The sequence below is a fragment of the Pristiophorus japonicus genome, unplaced genomic scaffold (genome assembly GCF_044704955.1).
Source record: "Pristiophorus japonicus isolate sPriJap1 unplaced genomic scaffold, sPriJap1.hap1 HAP1_SCAFFOLD_539, whole genome shotgun sequence".
Taxonomy (NCBI): Eukaryota; Metazoa; Chordata; class Chondrichthyes; family Pristiophoridae; genus Pristiophorus; species Pristiophorus japonicus.
In genome coordinates, this window is record NW_027254446.1 from 157,140 (window position 1) to 178,808 (window position 21,669).

The window sequence follows — 21,669 nt, forward strand, 5'->3', positions numbered from 1 at the left end:
GTTGGGCCTTCGGCCGCCGGAGGAAGACAGTGTTCCAAGATCAGGCCTTCAAATCTGGCACCAAGCTCATGGTATACAGGGCTGTAGTGATATCCGGCCTCCTGGGTGGCTCAGAGACATGGACCATATACAGCAATCACCTCAAATCGCTGGAGAAATACCACAACATCCTGCAAATCCCCTGGGAGGATAGACGCTTCAACGTCAGTGCTCTCGATCAAGCCAACATCCCCAGCATCGAAGCACTGACCACACTCGACCAGCTCCATTGGGCGGGCCACATTGTCCGCATTCTTAACACAAGACTCCCAAAACAAGCGCTCTACTAGGAATCCTACACGGCAAGTGAGCCGCAGGTGGGCAGAGGGAACGTTTCAAGGACATCCTCAAAGCCTCCTTGATAAAGTGCAACATCCCCACCGACACCTGGGAATCTCTTGCCAAAGAGCGCCCTAAGTGGAGGAAGAGCATCCGGGAGGGCGCTGAGCACCTTGCGTCTCGCCGCCGAGAACATGCAGAAAACAAGCGCAGGCAGCGGAAGGAGCGTGCGGCAAACCAGACTCCCCACCCGCCCTTTCCTTTAACCACTGTCTGCCCCAGCTGTGACAGAGACTGTAATTCCTGTATTGGACTGAACAGCCACCTGAGAACTCACTTTTAGAGTGGAAGCAAGTCTTCCTCGATTTCGAGGGGCTGCCTCTGGTGATGACTGGAGCAGTGGTTAATCACGCCCATCCACCACGTGACCCCGCGGCCCAATCCGCTCACTAGAGCAGCTGTCAATCACACGCAACCGCAACCAGCCATGTCCAAGCACAAGGAGGTGCAATTCATCAGTTCCAACACCAGCAGCAGAGTGGCGCAGCGGAAGCGTGCTGGGCCCATAACCCAGAGGTCGATGGATTGAAACCATCCTCTGCTAAAGGCAACTTTTAATGTGGTTGCAGCCAACACTTGCACTGCAACTAATCCCAGCCTTGACAAGGATGCATCTCTAAAATCATTCTCTTTCAATTAATTTGAGGAGCTTTGGCTGATAGAGCACACTCATAAAATATGAGCTTGATATTAAAAGTCTTATTGTTTCCTCTTCTTTTACTAAATAAGTTTGCTTATCTGCAAGCAAATCGGAATATGATGCTGTGGCAATAATTGGGATCTGGCTCAAAGGGCAGGCGTGGGCCGTAAATATAGCTGGATATCGGGTGTACATGAATGGTAGCAGTTGGGGTGGCAGTATTGGTTAAGGACAATGTTAGTGTTGACGAGAGAGGATGTCCTGTAAATATTGCAGGATACAGGCTGTTGGGCCTTCGGCCGCCGGAGGAAGACAGTGTTCCAAGATCAGGCCTTCAAATCTGGCACCAAGCTCATGGTATACAGGGCTGTAGTGATATCCGGCCTCCTGGGTGGCTCAGAGACATGGACCATATACAGCAATCACCTCAAATCGCTGGAGAAATACCACAACATCCTGCAAATCCCCTGGGAGGATAGACGCTTCAACGTCAGTGCTCTCGATCAAGCCAACATCCCCAGCATCGAAGCACTGACCACACTCGACCAGCTCCATTGGGCGGGCCACATTGTCCGCATTCTCGACACAAGACTCCCAAAACAAGCGCTCTACTAGGAATCCTACACGGCAAGTGAGCCGCAGGTGGGCAGAGGGAACGTTTCAAGGACATCCTCAAAGCCTCCTTGATAAAGTGCAACATCCCCACCGACACCTGGGAATCTCTTGCCAAAGAGCGCCCTAAGTGGAGGAAGAGCATCCGGGAGGGCGCTGAGCACCTTGCGTCTCGCCGCCGAGAACATGCAGAAAACAAGCGCAGGCAGCGGAAGGAGCGTGCGGCAAACCAGACTCCCCACCCACCCTTTCCTTTAACCACTGTCTGCCCCAGCTGTGACAGAGACTGTAATTCCTGTATTGGACTGAACAGCCACCTGAGAACTCACTTTTAGAGTGGAAGCAAGTCTTCCTCGATTTCGAGGGGCTGCCTCTGGTGATGACTGGAGCAGTGGTTAATCACGCCCATCCACCACGTGACCCCGCGGCCCAATCCGCTCAGTGGAGCAGCTGTCAATCACACGCAACCGCAGCCAGCCATGTCCAAGCACAAGGAGGTGCAATTCATCAGTTCCAACACCAGCAGCAGAGTGGCGCAGCGGAAGCGTGCTGGGCCCATAACCCAGAGGTCGATGGATCGAAACCATCCTCTGCTAAAGGCAACTTTTAATGTGGTTGCAGCCAACACTTGCACTGCAACTAATCCCAGCCTTGACAAGGATGCATCTCTAAAATCATTCTCTTTCAATTAATTTGAGGAGCTTTGGCTGATAGAGCACACTCATAAAATATGAGCTTGATATTAAAAGTCTTATTGTTTCCTCTTCTTTTACTAAATAAGTTTTGCTGATCTGCAAGCAAATCGGAATATGATGCTGTGGCAATAACTGGGATCTGGCTCAAAGGGCAGGCGTGGGCCGTAAATATAGCTGGATATCGGGTGTACATGAATGGTAGCAGTTGGGGTGGCAGTATTGGTTAAGGACAATGTTAGTGTTGACGAGAGAGGATGTCCTGTAAATATTGCAGGATACAGGCTGTTGGGCCTTCGGCCGCCGGAGGAAGACAGTGTTCCAAGATCAGGCCTTCAAATCTGGCACCAAGCTCATGGTATACAGGGCTGTAGTGATATCCGGCCTCCTGGGTGGCTCAGAGACATGGACCATATACAGCAATCACCTCAAATCGCTGGAGAAATACCACAACATCCTGCAAATCCCCTGGGAGGATAGACGCTTCAACGTCAGTGCTCTCGATCAAGCCAACATCCCCAGCATCGAAGCACTGACCACACTCGACCAGCTCCATTGGGCGGGCCACATTGTCCGCATTCTCGACACAAGACTCCCAAAACAAGCGCTCTACTAGGAATCCTACACGGCAAGTGAGCCGCAGGTGGGCAGAGGGAACGTTTCAAGGACATCCTCAAAGCCTCCTTGATAAAGTGCAACATCCCCACCGACACCTGGGAATCTCTTGCCAAAGAGCGCCCTAAGTGGAGGAAGAGCATCCGGGAGGGCGCTGAGCACCTTGCGTCTCGCCGCCGAGAACATGCAGAAAACAAGCGCAGGCAGCGGAAGGAGCGTGCGGCAAACCAGACTCCCCACCCACCCTTTCCTTTAACCACTGTCTGCCCCAGCTGTGACAGAGACTGTAATTCCTGTATTGGACTGAACAGCCACCTGAGAACTCACTTTTAGAGTGGAAGCAAGTCTTCCTCGATTTCGAGGGGCTGCCTCTGGTGATGACTGGAGCAGTGGTTAATCACGCCCATCCACCACGTGACCCCGCGGCCCAATCCGCTCAGTGGAGCAGCTGTCAATCACACGCAACCGCAGCCAGCCATGTCCAAGCACAAGGAGGTGCAATTCATCAGTTCCAACACCAGCAGCAGAGTGGCGCAGCGGAAGCGTGCTGGGCCCATAACCCAGAGGTCGATGGATCGAAACCATCCTCTGCTAAAGGCAACTTTTAATGTGGTTGCAGCCAACACTTGCACTGCAACTAATCCCAGCCTTGACAAGGATGCATCTCCAAAATCATTCTCTTTCAATTAATTTGAGGAGCTTTGGCTGATAGAGCACACTCATAAAATATGAGCTTGATATTAAAAGTCTTATTGTTTCCTCTTCTTTTACTAAATAAGTTTTGCTGATCTGCAAGCAAATCGGAATATGATGCTGTGGCAATAACTGGGATCTGGCTCAAAGGGCAGGCGTGGGCCGTAAATATAGCTGGATATCGGGTGTACATGAATGGTAGCAGTTGGGGTGGCAGTATTGGTTAAGGACAATGTTAGTGTTGACGAGAGAGGATGTCCTGTAAATATTGCAGGATACAGGCTGTTGGGCCTTCGGCCGCCGGAGGAAGACAGTGTTCCAAGATCAGGCCTTCAAATCTGGCACCAAGCTCATGGTATACAGGGCTGTAGTGATATCCGGCCTCCTGGGTGGCTCAGAGACATGGACCATATACAGCAATCACCTCAAATCGCTGGAGAAATACCACAACATCCTGCAAATCCCCTGGGAGGATAGACGCTTCAACGTCAGTGCTCTCGATCAAGCCAACATCCCCAGCATCGAAGCACTGACCACACTCGACCAGCTCCATTGGGCGGGCCACATTGTCCGCATTCTCGACACAAGACTCCCAAAACAAGCGCTCTACTAGGAATCCTACACGGCAAGTGAGCCGCAGGTGGGCAGAGGGAACGTTTCAAGGACATCCTCAAAGCCTCCTTGATAAAGTGCAACATCCCCACCGACACCTGGGAATCTCTTGCCAAAGAGCGCCCTAAGTGGAGGAAGAGCATCCGGGAGGGCGCTGAGCACCTTGCGTCTCGCCGCCGAGAACATGCAGAAAACAAGCGCAGGCAGCGGAAGGAGCGTGCGGCAAACCAGACTCCCCACCCACCCTTTCCTTTAACCACTGTCTGCCCCAGCTGTGACAGAGACTGTAATTCCTGTATTGGACTGAACAGCCACCTGAGAACTCACTTTTAGAGTGGAAGCAAGTCTTCCTCGATTTCGAGGGGCTGCCTCTGGTGATGACTGGAGCAGTGGTTAATCACGCCCATCCACCACGTGACCCCGCGGCCCAATCCGCTCACTCGAGCAGCTGTCAATCACACGCAACCGCAGCCAGCCATGTCCAAGCACAAGGAGGTGCAATTCATCAGTTCCAACACCAGCAGCAGAGTGGCGCAGCGGAAGCGTGCTGGGCCCATAACCCAGAGGTCGATGGATCGAAACCATCCTCTGCTAAAGGCAACTTTTAATGTGGTTGCAGTCAACACTTGCACTGCAACTAATCCCAGCCTTGACAAGGATGCATCTCCAAAATCATTCTCTTTCAATTAATTTGAGGAGCTTTGGCTGATAGAGCACACTCATCAAATATGAGCTTGGTATTAAAAGTCTTATTGTTTCCTCTTCTTTTACTAAATAAGTTTTGCTGATCTGCAAGCAAATCGGAATATGATGCTGTGGCAATAACTGGGATCTGGCTCAAAGGGCAGGCGTGGGCCGTAAATATAGCTGGATATCGGGTGTACATGAATGGTAGCAGTTGGGGTGGCAGTATTGGTTAAGGACAATGTTAGTGTTGACGAGAGAGGATGTCCTGTAAATATTGCAGGATACAGGCTGTTGGGCCTTCGGCCGCCGGAGGAAGACAGTGTTCCAAGATCAGGCCTTCAAATCTGGCACCAAGCTCATGGTATACAGGGCTGTAGTGATATCCGGCCTCCTGGGTGGCTCAGAGACATGGACCATATACAGCAATCACCTCAAATCGCTGGAGAAATACCACAACATCCTGCAAATCCCCTGGGAGGATAGACGCTTCAACGTCAGTGCTCTCGATCAAGCCAACATCCCCAGCATCGAAGCACTGACCACACTCGACCAGCTCCATTGGGCGGGCCACATTGTCCGCATTCTCGACACAAGACTCCCAAAACAAGCGCTCTACTAGGAATCCTACACGGCAAGTGAGCCGCAGGTGGGCAGAGGGAACGTTTCAAGGACATCCTCAAAGCCTCCTTGATAAAGTGCAACATCCCCACCGACACCTGGGAATCTCTTGCCAAAGAGCGCCCTAAGTGGAGGAAGAGCATCCGGGAGGGCGCTGAGCACCTTGCGTCTCGCCGCCGAGAACATGCAGAAAACAAGCGCAGGCAGCGGAAGGAGCGTGCGGCAAACCAGACTCCCCACCCACCCTTTCCTTTAACCACTGTCTGCCCCAGCTGTGACAGAGACTGTAATTCCTGTATTGGACTGAACAGCCACCTGAGAACTCACTTTTAGAGTGGAAGCAAGTCTTCCTCGATTTCGAGGGGCTGCCTCTGGTGATGACTGGAGCAGTGGTTAATCACGCCCATCCACCACGTGACCCCGCGGCCCAATCCGCTCAGTGGAGCAGCTGTCAATCACACGCAACCGCAGCCAGCCATGTCCAAGCACAAGGAGGTGCAATTCATCAGTTCCAACACCAGCAGCAGAGTGGCGCAGCGGAAGCGTGCTGGGCCCATAACCCAGAGGTCGATGGATCGAAACCATCCTCTGCTAAAGGCAACTTTTAATGTGGTTGCAGCCAACACTTGCACTGCAACTAATCCCAGCCTTGACAAGGATGCATCTCTAAAATCATTCTCTTTCAATTAATTTGAGGAGCTTTGGCTGATAGAGCACACTCATAAAATATGAGCTTGATATTAAAAGTCTTATTGTTTCCTCTTCTTTTACTAAATAAGTTTGCTTATCTGCAAGCAAATCGGATTATGATGCTGTGGCAATAATTGGGATCTGGCTCAAAGGGCAGGCGTGGGCCGTAAATATAGCTGGATATCGGGTGTACATGAATGGTAGCAGTTGGGGTGGCAGTATTGGTTAAGGACAATGTTAGTGTTGACGAGAGAGGATGTCCTGTAAATATTGCAGGATACAGGCTGTTGGGCCTTCGGCCGCCGGAGGAAGACAGTGTTCCAAGATCAGGCCTTCAAATCTGGCACCAAGCTCATGGTATACAGGGCTGTAGTGATATCCGGCCTCCTGGGTGGCTCAGAGACATGGACCATATACAGCAATCACCTCAAATCGCTGGAGAAATACCACAACATCCTGCAAATCCCCTGGGAGGATAGACGCTTCAACGTCAGTGCTCTCGATCAAGCCAACATCCCCAGCATCGAAGCACTGACCACACTCGACCAGCTCCATTGGGCGGGCCACATTGTCCGCATTCTCGACACAAGACTCCCAAAACAAGCGCTCTACTAGGAATCCTACACGGCAAGTGAGCCGCAGGTGGGCAGAGGGAACGTTTCAAGGACATCCTCAAAGCCTCCTTGATAAAGTGCAACATCCCCACCGACACCTGGGAATCTCTTGCCAAAGAGCGCCCTAAATGGAGGAAGAGCATCCGGGAGGGCGCTGAGCACCTCGAGTCTCGCCGCCGAGAACATGCAGAAAACAAGCGCAGGCAGCGGAAGGAGCGTGCGGCAAACCAGACTCCCCACCCACCCTTTCCTTTAACCACTGTCTGCCCCAGCTGTGACAGAGACTGTAATTCCTGTATTGGACTGAACAGCCACCTGAGAACTCACTTTTAGAGTGGAAGCAAGTCTTCCTCGATTTCGAGGGGCTGCCTCTGGTGATGACTGGAGCAGTGGTTAATCACGCCCATCCACCACGTGACCCCGCGGCCCAATCCGCTCACGAGAGCAGCTGTCAATCACACGCAACCGCAGCCAGCCATGTCCAAGCACAAGGAGGTGCAATTCATCAGTTCCAACACCAGCAGCAGAGTGGCGCAGCGGAAGCGTGCTGGGCCCATAACCCAGAGGTCGATGGATCGAAACCATCCTCTGCTAAAGGCAACTTTTAATGTGGTTGCAGCCAACACTTGCACTGCAACTAATCCCAGCCTTGACAAGGATGCATCTCCAAAATCATTCTCTTTCAATTAATTTGAGGAGCTTTGGCTGATAGAGCACACTCATAAAATATGAGCTTGATATTAAAAGTCTTATTGTTTCCTCTTCTTTTACTAAATAAGTTTTGCTGATCTGCAAGCAAATCGGAATATGATGCTGTGGCAATAACTGGGATCTGGCTCAAAGGGCAGGCGTGGGCCGTAAATATAGCTGGATATCGGGTGTACATGAATGGTAGCAGTTGGGGTGGCAGTATTGGTTAAGGACAATGTTAGTGTTGACGAGAGAGGATGTCCTGTAAATATTGCAGGATACAGGCTGTTGGGCCTTCGGCCGCCGGAGGAAGACAGTGTTCCAAGATCAGGCCTTCAAATCTGGCACCAAGCTCATGGTATACAGGGCTGTAGTGATATCCGGCCTCCTGGGTGGCTCAGAGACATGGACCATATACAGCAATCACCTCAAATCGCTGGAGAAATACCACAACATCCTGCAAATCCCCTGGGAGGATAGACGCTTCAACGTCAGTGCTCTCGATCAAGCCAACATCCCCAGCATCGAAGCACTGACCACACTCGACCAGCTCCATTGGGCGGGCCACATTGTCCGCATTCTCGACACAAGACTCCCAAAACAAGCGCTCTACTAGGAATCCTACACGGCAAGTGAGCCGCAGGTGGGCAGAGGGAACGTTTCAAGGACATCCTCAAAGCCTCCTTGATAAAGTGCAACATCCCCACCGACACCTGGGAATCTCTTGCCAAAGAGCGCCCTAAGTGGAGGAAGAGCATCCGGGAGGGCGCTGAGCACCTTGCGTCTCGCCGCCGAGAACATGCAGAAAACAAGCGCAGGCAGCGGAAGGAGCGTGCGGCAAACCAGACTCCCCACCCACCCTTTCCTTTAACCACTGTCTGCCCCAGCTGTGACAGAGACTGTAATTCCTGTATTGGACTGAACAGCCACCTGAGAACTCACTTTTAGAGTGGAAGCAAGTCTTCCTCGATTTCGAGGGGCTGCCTCTGGTGATGACTGGAGCAGTGGTTAATCACGCCCATCCACCACGTGACCCCGCGGCCCAATCCGCTCAGTGGAGCAGCTGTCAATCACACGCAACCGCAGCCAGCCATGTCCAAGCACAAGGAGGTGCAATTCATCAGTTCCAACACCAGCAGCAGAGTGGCGCAGCGGAAGCGTGCTGGGCCCATAACCCAGAGGTCGATGGATCGAAACCATCCTCTGCTAAAGGCAACTTTTAATGTGGTTGCAGCCAACACTTGCACTGCAACTAATCCCAGCCTTGACAAGGATGCATCTCTAAAATCATTCTCTTTCAATTAATTTGAGGAGCTTTGGCTGATAGAGCACACTCATAAAATATGAGCTTGATATTAAAAGTCTTATTGTTTCCTCTTCTTTTACTAAATAAGTTTGCTTATCTGCAAGCAAATCGGATTATGATGCTGTGGCAATAATTGGGATCTGGCTCAAAGGGCAGGCGTGGGCCGTAAATATAGCTGGATATCGGGTGTACATGAATGGTAGCAGTTGGGGTGGCAGTATTGGTTAAGGACAATGTTAGTGTTGACGAGAGAGGATGTCCTGTAAATATTGCAGGATACAGGCTGTTGGGCCTTCGGCCGCCGGAGGAAGACAGTGTTCCAAGATCAGGCCTTCAAATCTGGCACCAAGCTCATGGTATACAGGGCTGTAGTGATATCCGGCCTCCTGGGTGGCTCAGAGACATGGACCATATACAGCAATCACCTCAAATCGCTGGAGAAATACCACAACATCCTGCAAATCCCCTGGGAGGATAGACGCTTCAACGTCAGTGCTCTCGATCAAGCCAACATCCCCAGCATCGAAGCACTGACCACACTCGACCAGCTCCATTGGGCGGGCCACATTGTCCGCATTCTCGACACAAGACTCCCAAAACAAGCGCTCTACTAGGAATCCTACACGGCAAGTGAGCCGCAGGTGGGCAGAGGGAACGTTTCAAGGACATCCTCAAAGCCTCCTTGATAAAGTGCAACATCCCCACCGACACCTGGGAATCTCTTGCCAAAGAGCGCCCTAAATGGAGGAAGAGCATCCGGGAGGGCGCTGAGCACCTCGAGTCTCGCCGCCGAGAACATGCAGAAAACAAGCGCAGGCAGCGGAAGGAGCGTGCGGCAAACCAGACTCCCCACCCACCCTTTCCTTTAACCACTGTCTGCCCCAGCTGTGACAGAGACTGTAATTCCTGTATTGGACTGAACAGCCACCTGAGAACTCACTTTTAGAGTGGAAGCAAGTCTTCCTCGATTTCGAGGGGCTGCCTCTGGTGATGACTGGAGCAGTGGTTAATCACGCCCATCCACCACGTGACCCCGCGGCCCAATCCGCTCACGAGAGCAGCTGTCAATCACACGCAACCGCAGCCAGCCATGTCCAAGCACAAGGAGGTGCAATTCATCAGTTCCAACACCAGCAGCAGAGTGGCGCAGCGGAAGCGTGCTGGGCCCATAACCCAGAGGTCGATGGATCGAAACCATCCTCTGCTAAAGGCAACTTTTAATGTGGTTGCAGCCAACACTTGCACTGCAACTAATCCCAGCCTTGACAAGGATGCATCTCCAAAATCATTCTCTTTCAATTAATTTGAGGAGCTTTGGCTGATAGAGCACACTCATAAAATATGAGCTTGATATTAAAAGTCTTATTGTTTCCTCTTCTTTTACTAAATAAGTTTTGCTGATCTGCAAGCAAATCGGAATATGATGCTGTGGCAATAACTGGGATCTGGCTCAAAGGGCAGGCGTGGGCCGTAAATATAGCTGGATATCGGGTGTACATGAATGGTAGCAGTTGGGGTGGCAGTATTGGTTAAGGACAATGTTAGTGTTGACGAGAGAGGATGTCCTGTAAATATTGCAGGATACAGGCTGTTGGGCCTTCGGCCGCCGGAGGAAGACAGTGTTCCAAGATCAGGCCTTCAAATCTGGCACCAAGCTCATGGTATACAGGGCTGTAGTGATATCCGGCCTCCTGGGTGGCTCAGAGACATGGACCATATACAGCAATCACCTCAAATCGCTGGAGAAATACCACAACATCCTGCAAATCCCCTGGGAGGATAGACGCTTCAACGTCAGTGCTCTCGATCAAGCCAACATCCCCAGCATCGAAGCACTGACCACACTCGACCAGCTCCATTGGGCGGGCCACATTGTCCGCATTCTCGACACAAGACTCCCAAAACAAGCGCTCTACTAGGAATCCTACACGGCAAGTGAGCCGCAGGTGGGCAGAGGGAACGTTTCAAGGACATCCTCAAAGCCTCCTTGATAAAGTGCAACATCCCCACCGACACCTGGGAATCTCTTGCCAAAGAGCGCCCTAAGTGGAGGAAGAGCATCCGGGAGGGCGCTGAGCACCTTGCGTCTCGCCGCCGAGAACATGCAGAAAACAAGCGCAGGCAGCGGAAGGAGCGTGCGGCAAACCAGACTCCCCACCCACCCTTTCCTTTAACCACTGTCTGCCCCAGCTGTGACAGAGACTGTAATTCCTGTATTGGACTGAACAGCCACCTGAGAACTCACTTTTAGAGTGGAAGCAAGTCTTCCTCGATTTCGAGGGGCTGCCTCTGGTGATGACTGGAGCAGTGGTTAATCACGCCCATCCACCACGTGACCCCGCGGCCCAATCCGCTCACTAGAGCAGCTGTCAATCACACGCAACCGCAGCCAGCCATGTCCAAGCACAAGGAGGTGCAATTCATCAGTTCCAACACCAGCAGCAGAGTGGCGCAGCGGAAGCGTGCTGGGCCCATAACCCAGAGGTCGATGGATCGAAACCATCCTCTGCTAAAGGCAACTTTTAATGTGGTTGCAGCCAACACTTGCACTGCAACTAATCCCAGCCTTGACAAGGATGCATCTCTAAAATCATTCTCTTTCAATTAATTTGAGGAGCTTTGGCTGATAGAGCACACTCATAAAATATGAGCTTGATATTAAAAGTCTTATTGTTTCCTCTTCTTTTACTAAATAAGTTTGCTTATCTGCAAGCAAATCGGATTATGATGCTGTGGCAATAATTGGGATCTGGCTCAAAGGGCAGGCGTGGGCCGTAAATATAGCTGGATATCGGGTGTACATGAATGGTAGCAGTTGGGGTGGCAGTATTGGTTAAGGACAATGTTAGTGTTGACGAGAGAGGATGTCCTGTAAATATTGCAGGATACAGGCTGTTGGGCCTTCGGCCGCCGGAGGAAGACAGTGTTCCAAGATCAGGCCTTCAAATCTGGCACCAAGCTCATGGTATACAGGGCTGTAGTGATATCCGGCCTCCTGGGTGGCTCAGAGACATGGACCATATACAGCAATCACCTCAAATCGCTGGAGAAATACCACAACATCCTGCAAATCCCCTGGGAGGATAGACGCTTCAACGTCAGTGCTCTCGATCAAGCCAACATCCCCAGCATCGAAGCACTGACCACACTCGACCAGCTCCATTGGGCGGGCCACATTGTCCGCATTCTTAACACAAGACTCCCAAAACAAGCGCTCTACTAGGAATCCTACACGGCAAGTGAGCCGCAGGTGGGCAGAGGGAACGTTTCAAGGACATCCTCAAAGCCTCCTTGATAAAGTGCAACATCCCCACCGACACCTGGGAATCTCTTGCCAAAGAGCGCCCTAAGTGGAGGAAGAGCATCCGGGAGGGCGCTGAGCACCTTGCGTCTCGCCGCCGAGAACATGCAGAAAACAAGCGCAGGCAGCGGAAGGAGCGTGCGGCAAACCAGACTCCCCACCCGCCCTTTCCTTTAACCACTGTCTGCCCCAGCTGTGACAGAGACTGTAATTCCTGTATTGGACTGAACAGCCACCTGAGAACTCACTTTTAGAGTGGAAGCAAGTCTTCCTCGATTTCGAGGGGCTGCCTCTGGTGATGACTGGAGCAGTGGTTAATCACGCCCATCCACCACGTGACCCCGCGGCCCAATCCGCTCACTAGAGCAGCTGTCAATCACACGCAACCGCAACCAGCCATGTCCAAGCACAAGGAGGTGCAATTCATCAGTTCCAACACCAGCAGCAGAGTGGCGCAGCAGAAGCGTGCTGGGCCCATAACCCAGAGGTCGATGGATTGAAACCATCCTCTGCTAAAGGCAACTTTTAATGTGGTTGCAGCCAACACTTGCACTGCAACTAATCCCAGCCTTGACAAGGATGCATCTCTAAAATCATTCTCTTTCAATTAATTTGAGGAGCTTTGGCTGATAGAGCACACTCATAAAATATGAGCTTGATATTAAAAGTCTTATTGTTTCCTCTTCTTTTACTAAATAAGTTTGCTTATCTGCAAGCAAATCGGAATATGATGCTGTGGCAATAATTGGGATCTGGCTCAAAGGGCAGGCGTGGGCCGTAAATATAGCTGGATATCGGGTGTACATGAATGGTAGCAGTTGGGGTGGCAGTATTGGTTAAGGACAATGTTAGTGTTGACGAGAGAGGATGTCCTGTAAATATTGCAGGATACAGGCTGTTGGGCCTTCGGCCGCCGGAGGAAGACAGTGTTCCAAGATCAGGCCTTCAAATCTGGCACCAAGCTCATGGTATACAGGGCTGTAGTGATATCCGGCCTCCTGGGTGGCTCAGAGACATGGACCATATACAGCAATCACCTCAAATCGCTGGAGAAATACCACAACATCCTGCAAATCCCCTGGGAGGATAGACGCTTCAACGTCAGTGCTCTCGATCAAGCCAACATCCCCAGCATCGAAGCACTGACCACACTCGACCAGCTCCATTGGGCGGGCCACATTGTCCGCATTCTCGACACAAGACTCCCAAAACAAGCGCTCTACTAGGAATCCTACACGGCAAGTGAGCCGCAGGTGGGCAGAGGGAACGTTTCAAGGACATCCTCAAAGCCTCCTTGATAAAGTGCAACATCCCCACCGACACCTGGGAATCTCTTGCCAAAGAGCGCCCTAAGTGGAGGAAGAGCATCCGGGAGGGCGCTGAGCACCTTGCGTCTCGCCGCCGAGAACATGCAGAAAACAAGCGCAGGCAGCGGAAGGAGCGTGCGGCAAACCAGACTCCCCACCCACCCTTTCCTTTAACCACTGTCTGCCCCAGCTGTGACAGAGACTGTAATTCCTGTATTGGACTGAACAGCCACCTGAGAACTCACTTTTAGAGTGGAAGCAAGTCTTCCTCGATTTCGAGGGGCTGCCTCTGGTGATGACTGGAGCAGTGGTTAATCACGCCCATCCACCACGTGACCCCGCGGCCCAATCCGCTCAGTGGAGCAGCTGTCAATCACACGCAACCGCAGCCAGCCATGTCCAAGCACAAGGAGGTGCAATTCATCAGTTCCAACACCAGCAGCAGAGTGGCGCAGCGGAAGCGTGCTGAGCCCATAACCCAGAGGTCGATGGATCGAAACCATTCTCTGCTAAAGGCAACTTTTAATGTGTTTGCAGCCAACACTTGCACTGCAACTAATCCCAGCCTTGACAAGGATGCATCTCTAAAATCATTCTCTTTCAATTAATTTGAGGAGCTTTGGCTGATAGAGCACACTCATAAAATATGAGCTTGATATTAAAAGTCTTATTGTTTCCTCTTCTTTTACTAAATAAGTTTGCTTATCTGCAAGCAAATCGGATTATGATGCTGTGGCAATAATTGGGATCTGGCTCAAAGGGCAGGCGTGGGCCGTAAATATAGCTGGATATCGGGTGTACATGAATGGTAGCAGTTGGGGTGGCAGTATTGGTTAAGGACAATGTTAGTGTTGACGAGAGAGGATGTCCTGTAAATATTGCAGGATACAGGCTGTTGGGCCTTCGGCCGCCGGAGGAAGACAGTGTTCCAAGATCAGGCCTTCAAATCTGGCACCAAGCTCATGGTATACAGGGCTGTAGTGATATCCGGCCTCCTGGGTGGCTCAGAGACATGGACCATATACAGCAATCACCTCAAATCGCTGGAGAAATACCACAACATCCTGCAAATCCCCTGGGAGGATAGACGCTTCAACGTCAGTGCTCTCGATCAAGCCAACATCCCCAGCATCGAAGCACTGACCACACTCGACCAGCTCCATTGGGCGGGCCACATTGTCCGCATTCTTAACACAAGACTCCCAAAACAAGCGCTCTACTAGGAATCCTACACGGCAAGTGAGCCGCAGGTGGGCAGAGGGAACGTTTCAAGGACATCCTCAAAGCCTCCTTGATAAAGTGCAACATCCCCACCGACACCTGGGAATCTCTTGCCAAAGAGCGCCCTAAGTGGAGGAAGAGCATCCGGGAGGGCGCTGAGCACCTTGCGTCTCGCCGCCGAGAACATGCAGAAAACAAGCGCAGGCAGCGGAAGGAGCGTGCGGCAAACCAGACTCCCCACCCGCCCTTTCCTTTAACCACTGTCTGCCCCAGCTGTGACAGAGACTGTAATTCCTGTATTGGACTGAACAGCCACCTGAGAACTCACTTTTAGAGTGGAAGCAAGTCTTCCTCGATTTCGAGGGGCTGCCTCTGGTGATGACTGGAGCAGTGGTTAATCACGCCCATCCACCACGTGACCCCGCGGCCCAATCCGCTCACTAGAGCAGCTGTCAATCACACGCAACCGCAACCAGCCATGTCCAAGCACAAGGAGGTGCAATTCATCAGTTCCAACACCAGCAGCAGAGTGGCGCAGCAGAAGCGTGCTGGGCCCATAACCCAGAGGTCGATGGATTGAAACCATCCTCTGCTAAAGGCAACTTTTAATGTGGTTGCAGCCAACACTTGCACTGCAACTAATCCCAGCCTTGACAAGGATGCATCTCTAAAATCATTCTCTTTCAATTAATTTGAGGAGCTTTCGCTGATAGAGCACACTCATAAAATATGAGCTTGATATTAAAAGTCTTATTGTTTCCTCTTCTTTTACTAAATAAGTTTGCTTATCTGCAAGCAAATCGGAATATGATGCTGTGGCAATAATTGGGATCTGGCTCAAAGGGCAGGCGTGGGCCGTAAATATAGCTGGATATCGGGTGTACATGAATGGTAGCAGTTGGGGTGGCAGTATTGGTTAAGGACAATGTTAGTGTTGACGAGAGAGGATGTCCTGTAAATATTGCAGGATACAGGCTGTTGGGCCTTCGGCCGCCGGAGGAAGACAGTGTTCCAAGATCAGGCCTTCAAATCTGGCACCAAGCTCATGGTATACAGGGCTGTAGTGATATCCGGCCTCCTGGGTGGCTCAGAGACATGGACCATATACAGCAATCACCTCAAATCGCTGGAGAAATACCACAACATCCTGCAAATCCCCTGGGAGGATAGACGCTTCAACGTCAGTGCTCTCGATCAAGCCAACATCCCCAGCATCGAAGCACTGACCACACTCGACCAGCTCCATTGGGCGGGCCACATTGTCCGCATTCTCGACACAAGACTCCCAAAACAAGCGCTCTACTAGGAATCCTACACGGCAAGTGAGCCGCAGGTGGGCAGAGGGAACGTTTCAAGGACATCCTCAAAGCCTCCTTGATAAAGTGCAACATCCCCACCGACACCTGGGAATCTCTTGCCAAAGAGCGCCCTAAGTGGAGGAAGAGCATCCGGGAGGGCGCTGAGCACCTTGCGTCTCGCCGCCGAGAACATGCAGAAAACAAGCGCAGGCAGCGGAAGGAGCGTGCGGCAAACCAGACTCCCCACCCACCCTTTCCTTTAACCACTGTCTGCCCCAGCTGTGACAGAGACTGTAATTCCTGTATTGGACTGAACAGCCACCTGAGAACTCACTTTTAGAGTGGAAGCAAGTCTTCCTCGATTTCGAGGGGCTGCCTCTGGTGATGACTGGAGCAGTGGTTAATCACGCCCATCCACCACGTGACCCCGCGGCCCAATCCGCTCAGTGGAGCAGCTGTCAATCACACGCAACCGCAGCCAGCCATGTCCAAGCACAAGGAGGTGCAATTCATCAGTTCCAACACCAGCAGCAGAGTGGCGCAGCGGAAGCGTGCTGAGCCCATAACCCAGAGGTCGATGGATCGAAACCATTCTCTGCTAAAGGCAACTTTTAATGTGTTTGCAGCCAACACTTGCACTGCAACTAATCCCAGCCTTGACAAGGATGCATCTCTAAAATCATTCTCTTTCAATTAATTTGAGGAGCTTTGGCTGATAGAGCACACTCATAAAATATGAGCTTGATATTAAAAGTCTTATTGTTTCCTCTTCTTTTACTAAATAAGTTTGCTTATCTGCAAGCAAATCGGATTATGATGCTGTGGCAATAATTGGGATCTGGCTCAAAGGGCAGGCGTGGGCCGTAAATATAGCTGGATATCGGGTGTACATGAATGGTAGCAGTTGGGGTGGCAGTATTGGTTAAGGACAATGTTAGTGTTGACGAGAGAGGATGTCCTGTAAATATTGCAGGATACAGGCTGTTGGGCCTTCGGCCGCCGGAGGAAGACAGTGTTCCAAGATCAGGCCTTCAAATCTGGCACCAAGCTCATGGTATACAGGGCTGTAGTGATATCCGGCCTCCTGGGTGGCTCAGAGACATGGACCATATACAGCAATCACCTCAAATCGCTGGAGAAATACCACAACATCCTGCAAATCCCCTGGGAGGATAGACGCTTCAACGTCAGTGCTCTCGATCAAGCCAACATCCCCAGCATCGAAGCACTGACCACACTCGACCAGCTCCATTGGGCGGGCCACATTGTCCGCATTCTCGACACAAGACTCCCAAAACAAGCGCTCTACTAGGAATCCTACACGGCAAGTGAGCCGCAGGTGGGCAGAGGGAACGTTTCAAGGACATCCTCAAAGCCTCCTTGATAAAGTGCAACATCCCCACCGACACCTGGGAATCTCTTGCCAAAGAGCGCCCTAAATGGAGGAAGAGCATCCTGGAGGGCGCTGAGCACCTCGAGTCTCGCCGCCGAGAACATGCAGAAAACAAGCGCAGGCAGCGGAAGGAGCGTGCGGCAAACCAGACTCCCCACCCACCCTTTCCTTTAACCACTGTCTGCCCCAGCTGTGACAGAGACTGTAATTCCTGTATTGGACTGAACAGCCACCTGAGAACTCACTTTTAGAGTGGAAGCAAGTCTTCCTCGATTTCGAGGGGCTGCCTCTGGTGATGACTGGAGCAGTGGTTAATCACGCCCATCCACCACGTGACCCCGCGGCCCAATCCGCTCACGAGAGCAGCTGTCAATCACACGCAACCGCAGCCAGCCATGTCCAAGCACAAGGAGGTGCAATTCATCAGTTCCAACACCAGCAGCAGAGTGGCGCAGCGGAAGCGTGCTGGGCCCATAACCCAGAGGTCGATGGATCGAAACCATCCTCTGCTAAAGGCAACTTTTAATGTGGTTGCAGCCAACACTTGCACTGCAACTAATCCCAGCCTTGACAAGGATGCATCTCCAAAATCATTCTCTTTCAATTAATTTGAGGAGCTTTGGCTGATAGAGCACACTCATAAAATATGAGCTTGATATTAAAAGTCTTATTGTTTCCTCTTCTTTTACTAAATAAGTTTTGCTGATCTGCAAGCAAATCGGAATATGATGCTGTGGCAATAACTGGGATCTGGCTCAAAGGGCAGGCGTGGGCCGTAAATATAGCTGGATATCGGGTGTACATGAATGGTAGCAGTTGGGGTGGCAGTATTGGTTAAGGACAATGTTAGTGTTGACGAGAGAGGATGTCCTGTAAATATTGCAGGATACAGGCTGTTGGGCCTTCGGCCGCCGGAGGAAGACAGTGTTCCAAGATCAGGCCTTCAAATCTGGCACCAAGCTCATGGTATACAGGGCTGTAGTGATATCCGGCCTCCTGGGTGGCTCAGAGACATGGACCATATACAGCAATCACCTCAAATCGCTGGAGAAATACCACAACATCCTGCAAATCCCCTGGGAGGATAGACGCTTCAACGTCAGTGCTCTCGATCAAGCCAACATCCCCAGCATCGAAGCACTGACCACACTCGACCAGCTCCATTGGGCGGGCCACATTGTCCGCATTCTCGACACAAGACTCCCAAAACAAGCGCTCTACTAGGAATCCTACACGGCAAGTGAGCCGCAGGTGGGCAGAGGGAACGTTTCAAGGACATCCTCAAAGCCTCCTTGATAAAGTGCAACATCCCCACCGACACCTGGGAATCTCTTGCCAAAGAGCGCCCTAAGTGGAGGAAGAGCATCCGGGAGGGCGCTGAGCACCTTGCGTCTCGCCGCCGAGAACATGCAGAAAACAAGCGCAGGCAGCGGAAGGAGCGTGCGGCAAACCAGACTCCCCACCCACCCTTTCCTTTAACCACTGTCTGCCCCAGCTGTGACAGAGACTGTAATTCCTGTATTGGACTGAACAGCCACCTGAGAACTCACTTTTAGAGTGGAAGCAAGTCTTCCTCGATTTCGAGGGGCTGCCTCTGGTGATGACTGGAGCAGTGGTTAATCACGCCCATCCACCACGTGACCCCGCGGCCCAATCCGCTCACTAGAGCAGCTGTCAATCACACGCAACCGCAGCCAGCCATGTCCAAGCACAAGGAGGTGCAATTCATCAGTTCCAACACCAGCAGCAGAGTGGCGCAGCGGAAGCGTGCTGGGCCCATAACCCAGAGGTCGATGGATCGAAACCATCCTCTGCTAAAGGCAACTTTTAATGTGGTTGCAGCCAACACTTGCACTGCAACTAATCCCAGCCTTGACAAGGATGCATCTCTAAAATCATTCTCTTTCAATTAATTTGAGGAGCTTTGGCTGATAGAGCACACTCATAAAATATGAGCTTGATATTAAAAGTCTTATTGTTTCCTCTTCTTTTACTAAATAAGTTTGCTTATCTGCAAGCAAATCGGATTATGATGCTGTGGCAATAATTGGGATCTGGCTCAAAGGGCAGGCGTGGGCCGTAAATATAGCTGGATATCGGGTGTACATGAATGGTAGCAGTTGGGGTGGCAGTATTGGTTAAGGACAATGTTAGTGTTGACGAGAGAGGATGTCCTGTAAATATTGCAGGATACAGGCTGTTGGGCCTTCGGCCGCCGGAGGAAGACAGTGTTCCAAGATCAGGCCTTCAAATCTGGCACCAAGCTCATGGTATACAGGGCTGTAGTGATATCCGGCCTCCTGGGTGGCTCAGAGACATGGACCATATACAGCAATCACCTCAAATCGCTGGAGAAATACCACAACATCCTGCAAATCCCCTGGGAGGATAGACGCTTCAACGTCAGTGCTCTCGATCAAGCCAACATCCCCAGCATCGAAGCACTGACCACACTCGACCAGCTCCATTGGGCGGGCCACATTGTCCGCATTCTTAACACAAGACTCCCAAAACAAGCGCTCTACTAGGAATCCTACACGGCAAGTGAGCCGCAGGTGGGCAGAGGGAACGTTTCAAGGACATCCTCAAAGCCTCCTTGATAAAGTGCAACATCCCCACCGACACCTGGGAATCTCTTGCCAAAGAGCGCCCTAAGTGGAGGAAGAGCATCCGGGAGGGCGCTGAGCACCTTGCGTCTCGCCGCCGAGAACATGCAGAAAACAAGCGCAGGCAGCGGAAGGAGCGTGCGGCAAACCAGACTCCCCACCCACCCTTTCCTTTAACCACTGTCTGCCCCAGCTGTGACAGAGACTGTAATTCCCGTATTGGACTGAACAGCCACCTGAGAACTCACTTTTAGAGTGGAAGCAAGTCTTCCTCGATTTCGAGGGGCTGCCTCTGGTGATGACTGGAGCAGTGGTTAATCACGCCCATCCACCACGTGACCCCGCGGCCCAATCCGCTCACTAGAGCAGCTGTCAATCACACGCAACCGCAACCAGCCATGTCCAAGCACAAGGAGGTGCAATTCATCAGTTCCAACACCAGCAGCAGAGTGGCGCAGCGGAAGCGTGCTGGGCCCATAACCCAGAGGTCGATGGATTGAAACCATCCTCTGCTAAAGGCAACTTTTAATGTGGTTGCAGCCAACACTTGCACTGCAACTAATCCCAGCCTTGACAAGGATGCATCTCTAAAATCATTCTCTTTCAATTAATTTGAGGAGCTTTGGCTGATAGAGCACACTCATAAAATATGAGCTTGATATTAAAAGTCTTATTGTTTCCTCTTCTTTTACTAAATAAGTTTGCTTATCTGCAAGCAAATCGGAATATGATGCTGTGGCAATAATTGGGATCTGGCTCAAAGGGCAGGCGTGGGCCGTAAATATAGCTGGATATCGGGTGTACATGAATGGTAGCAGTTGGGGTGGCAGTATTGGTTAAGGACAATGTTAGTGTTGACGAGAGAGGATGTCCTGTAAATATTGCAGGATACAGGCTGTTGGGCCTTCGGCCGCCGGAGGAAGACAGTGTTCCAAGATCAGGCCTTCAAATCTGGCACCAAGCTCATGGTATACAGGGCTGTAGTGATATCCGGCCTCCTGGGTGGCTCAGAGACATGGACCATATACAGCAATCACCTCAAATCGCTGGAGAAATACCACAACATCCTGCAAATCCCCTGGGAGGATAGACGCTTCAACGTCAGTGCTCTCGATCAAGCCAACATCCCCAGCATCGAAGCACTGACCACACTCGACCAGCTCCATTGGGCGGGCCACATTGTCCGCATTCTCGACACAAGACTCCCAAAACAAGCGCTCTACTAGGAATCCTACACGGCAAGTGAGCCGCAGGTGGGCAGAGGGAACGTTTCAAGGACATCCTCAAAGCCTCCTTGATAAAGTGCAACATCCCCACCGACACCTGGGAATCTCTTGCCAAAGAGCGCCCTAAGTGGAGGAAGAGCATCCGGGAGGGCGCTGAGCACCTTGCGTCTCGCCGCCGAGAACATGCAGAAAACAAGCGCAGGCAGCGGAAGGAGCGTGCGGCAAACCAGACTCCCCACCCACCCTTTCCTTTAACCACTGTCTGCCCCAGCTGTGACAGAGACTGTAATTCCTGTATTGGACTGAACAGCCACCTGAGAACTCACTTTTAGAGTGGAAGCAAGTCTTCCTCGATTTCGAGGGGCTGCCTCTGGTGATGACTGGAGCAGTGGTTAATCACGCCCATCCACCACGTGACCCCGCGGCCCAATCCGCTCAGTGGAGCAGCTGTCAATCACACGCAACCGCAG

At 51.6% G+C, this 21,669-nt stretch overlaps 10 non-coding genes across 10 annotated transcripts; all 10 read left to right on the top strand.

Moving 5' to 3' along the window:
* Nucleotides 1-2,154: 2,154 nt before the first annotated feature.
* On the top strand, nucleotides 2,155-2,226 carry trnam-cau (transfer RNA methionine (anticodon CAU)). Its single transcript has one exon. It is a non-coding gene; the product is annotated as a tRNA-Met (tRNA).
* A 1,233-nt stretch (nucleotides 2,227-3,459) lies between these two features.
* On the top strand, nucleotides 3,460-3,531 carry trnam-cau (transfer RNA methionine (anticodon CAU)). The gene has a single exon. It is a non-coding gene; the product is annotated as a tRNA-Met (tRNA).
* Nucleotides 3,532-4,764: 1,233 nt separating this feature from the next.
* trnam-cau (transfer RNA methionine (anticodon CAU)) lies at nucleotides 4,765-4,836 on the top strand. The gene has a single exon. It is a non-coding gene; the product is annotated as a tRNA-Met (tRNA).
* Nucleotides 4,837-6,069: 1,233 nt separating this feature from the next.
* On the top strand, nucleotides 6,070-6,141 carry trnam-cau (transfer RNA methionine (anticodon CAU)). Its single transcript has one exon. It is a non-coding gene; the product is annotated as a tRNA-Met (tRNA).
* Nucleotides 6,142-7,373: 1,232 nt separating this feature from the next.
* trnam-cau (transfer RNA methionine (anticodon CAU)) lies at nucleotides 7,374-7,445 on the top strand. Its single transcript has one exon. It is a non-coding gene; the product is annotated as a tRNA-Met (tRNA).
* Nucleotides 7,446-8,678: 1,233 nt separating this feature from the next.
* trnam-cau (transfer RNA methionine (anticodon CAU)) lies at nucleotides 8,679-8,750 on the top strand. Its single transcript has one exon. It is a non-coding gene; the product is annotated as a tRNA-Met (tRNA).
* Nucleotides 8,751-9,982: 1,232 nt separating this feature from the next.
* trnam-cau (transfer RNA methionine (anticodon CAU)) lies at nucleotides 9,983-10,054 on the top strand. The gene has a single exon. It is a non-coding gene; the product is annotated as a tRNA-Met (tRNA).
* Nucleotides 10,055-11,287: 1,233 nt separating this feature from the next.
* On the top strand, nucleotides 11,288-11,359 carry trnam-cau (transfer RNA methionine (anticodon CAU)). Its single transcript has one exon. It is a non-coding gene; the product is annotated as a tRNA-Met (tRNA).
* Nucleotides 11,360-17,807: 6,448 nt separating this feature from the next.
* On the top strand, nucleotides 17,808-17,879 carry trnam-cau (transfer RNA methionine (anticodon CAU)). The gene has a single exon. It is a non-coding gene; the product is annotated as a tRNA-Met (tRNA).
* Nucleotides 17,880-19,112: 1,233 nt separating this feature from the next.
* trnam-cau (transfer RNA methionine (anticodon CAU)) lies at nucleotides 19,113-19,184 on the top strand. Its single transcript has one exon. It is a non-coding gene; the product is annotated as a tRNA-Met (tRNA).
* The last annotated feature ends 2,485 nt before the right edge of the window (nucleotides 19,185-21,669 follow it).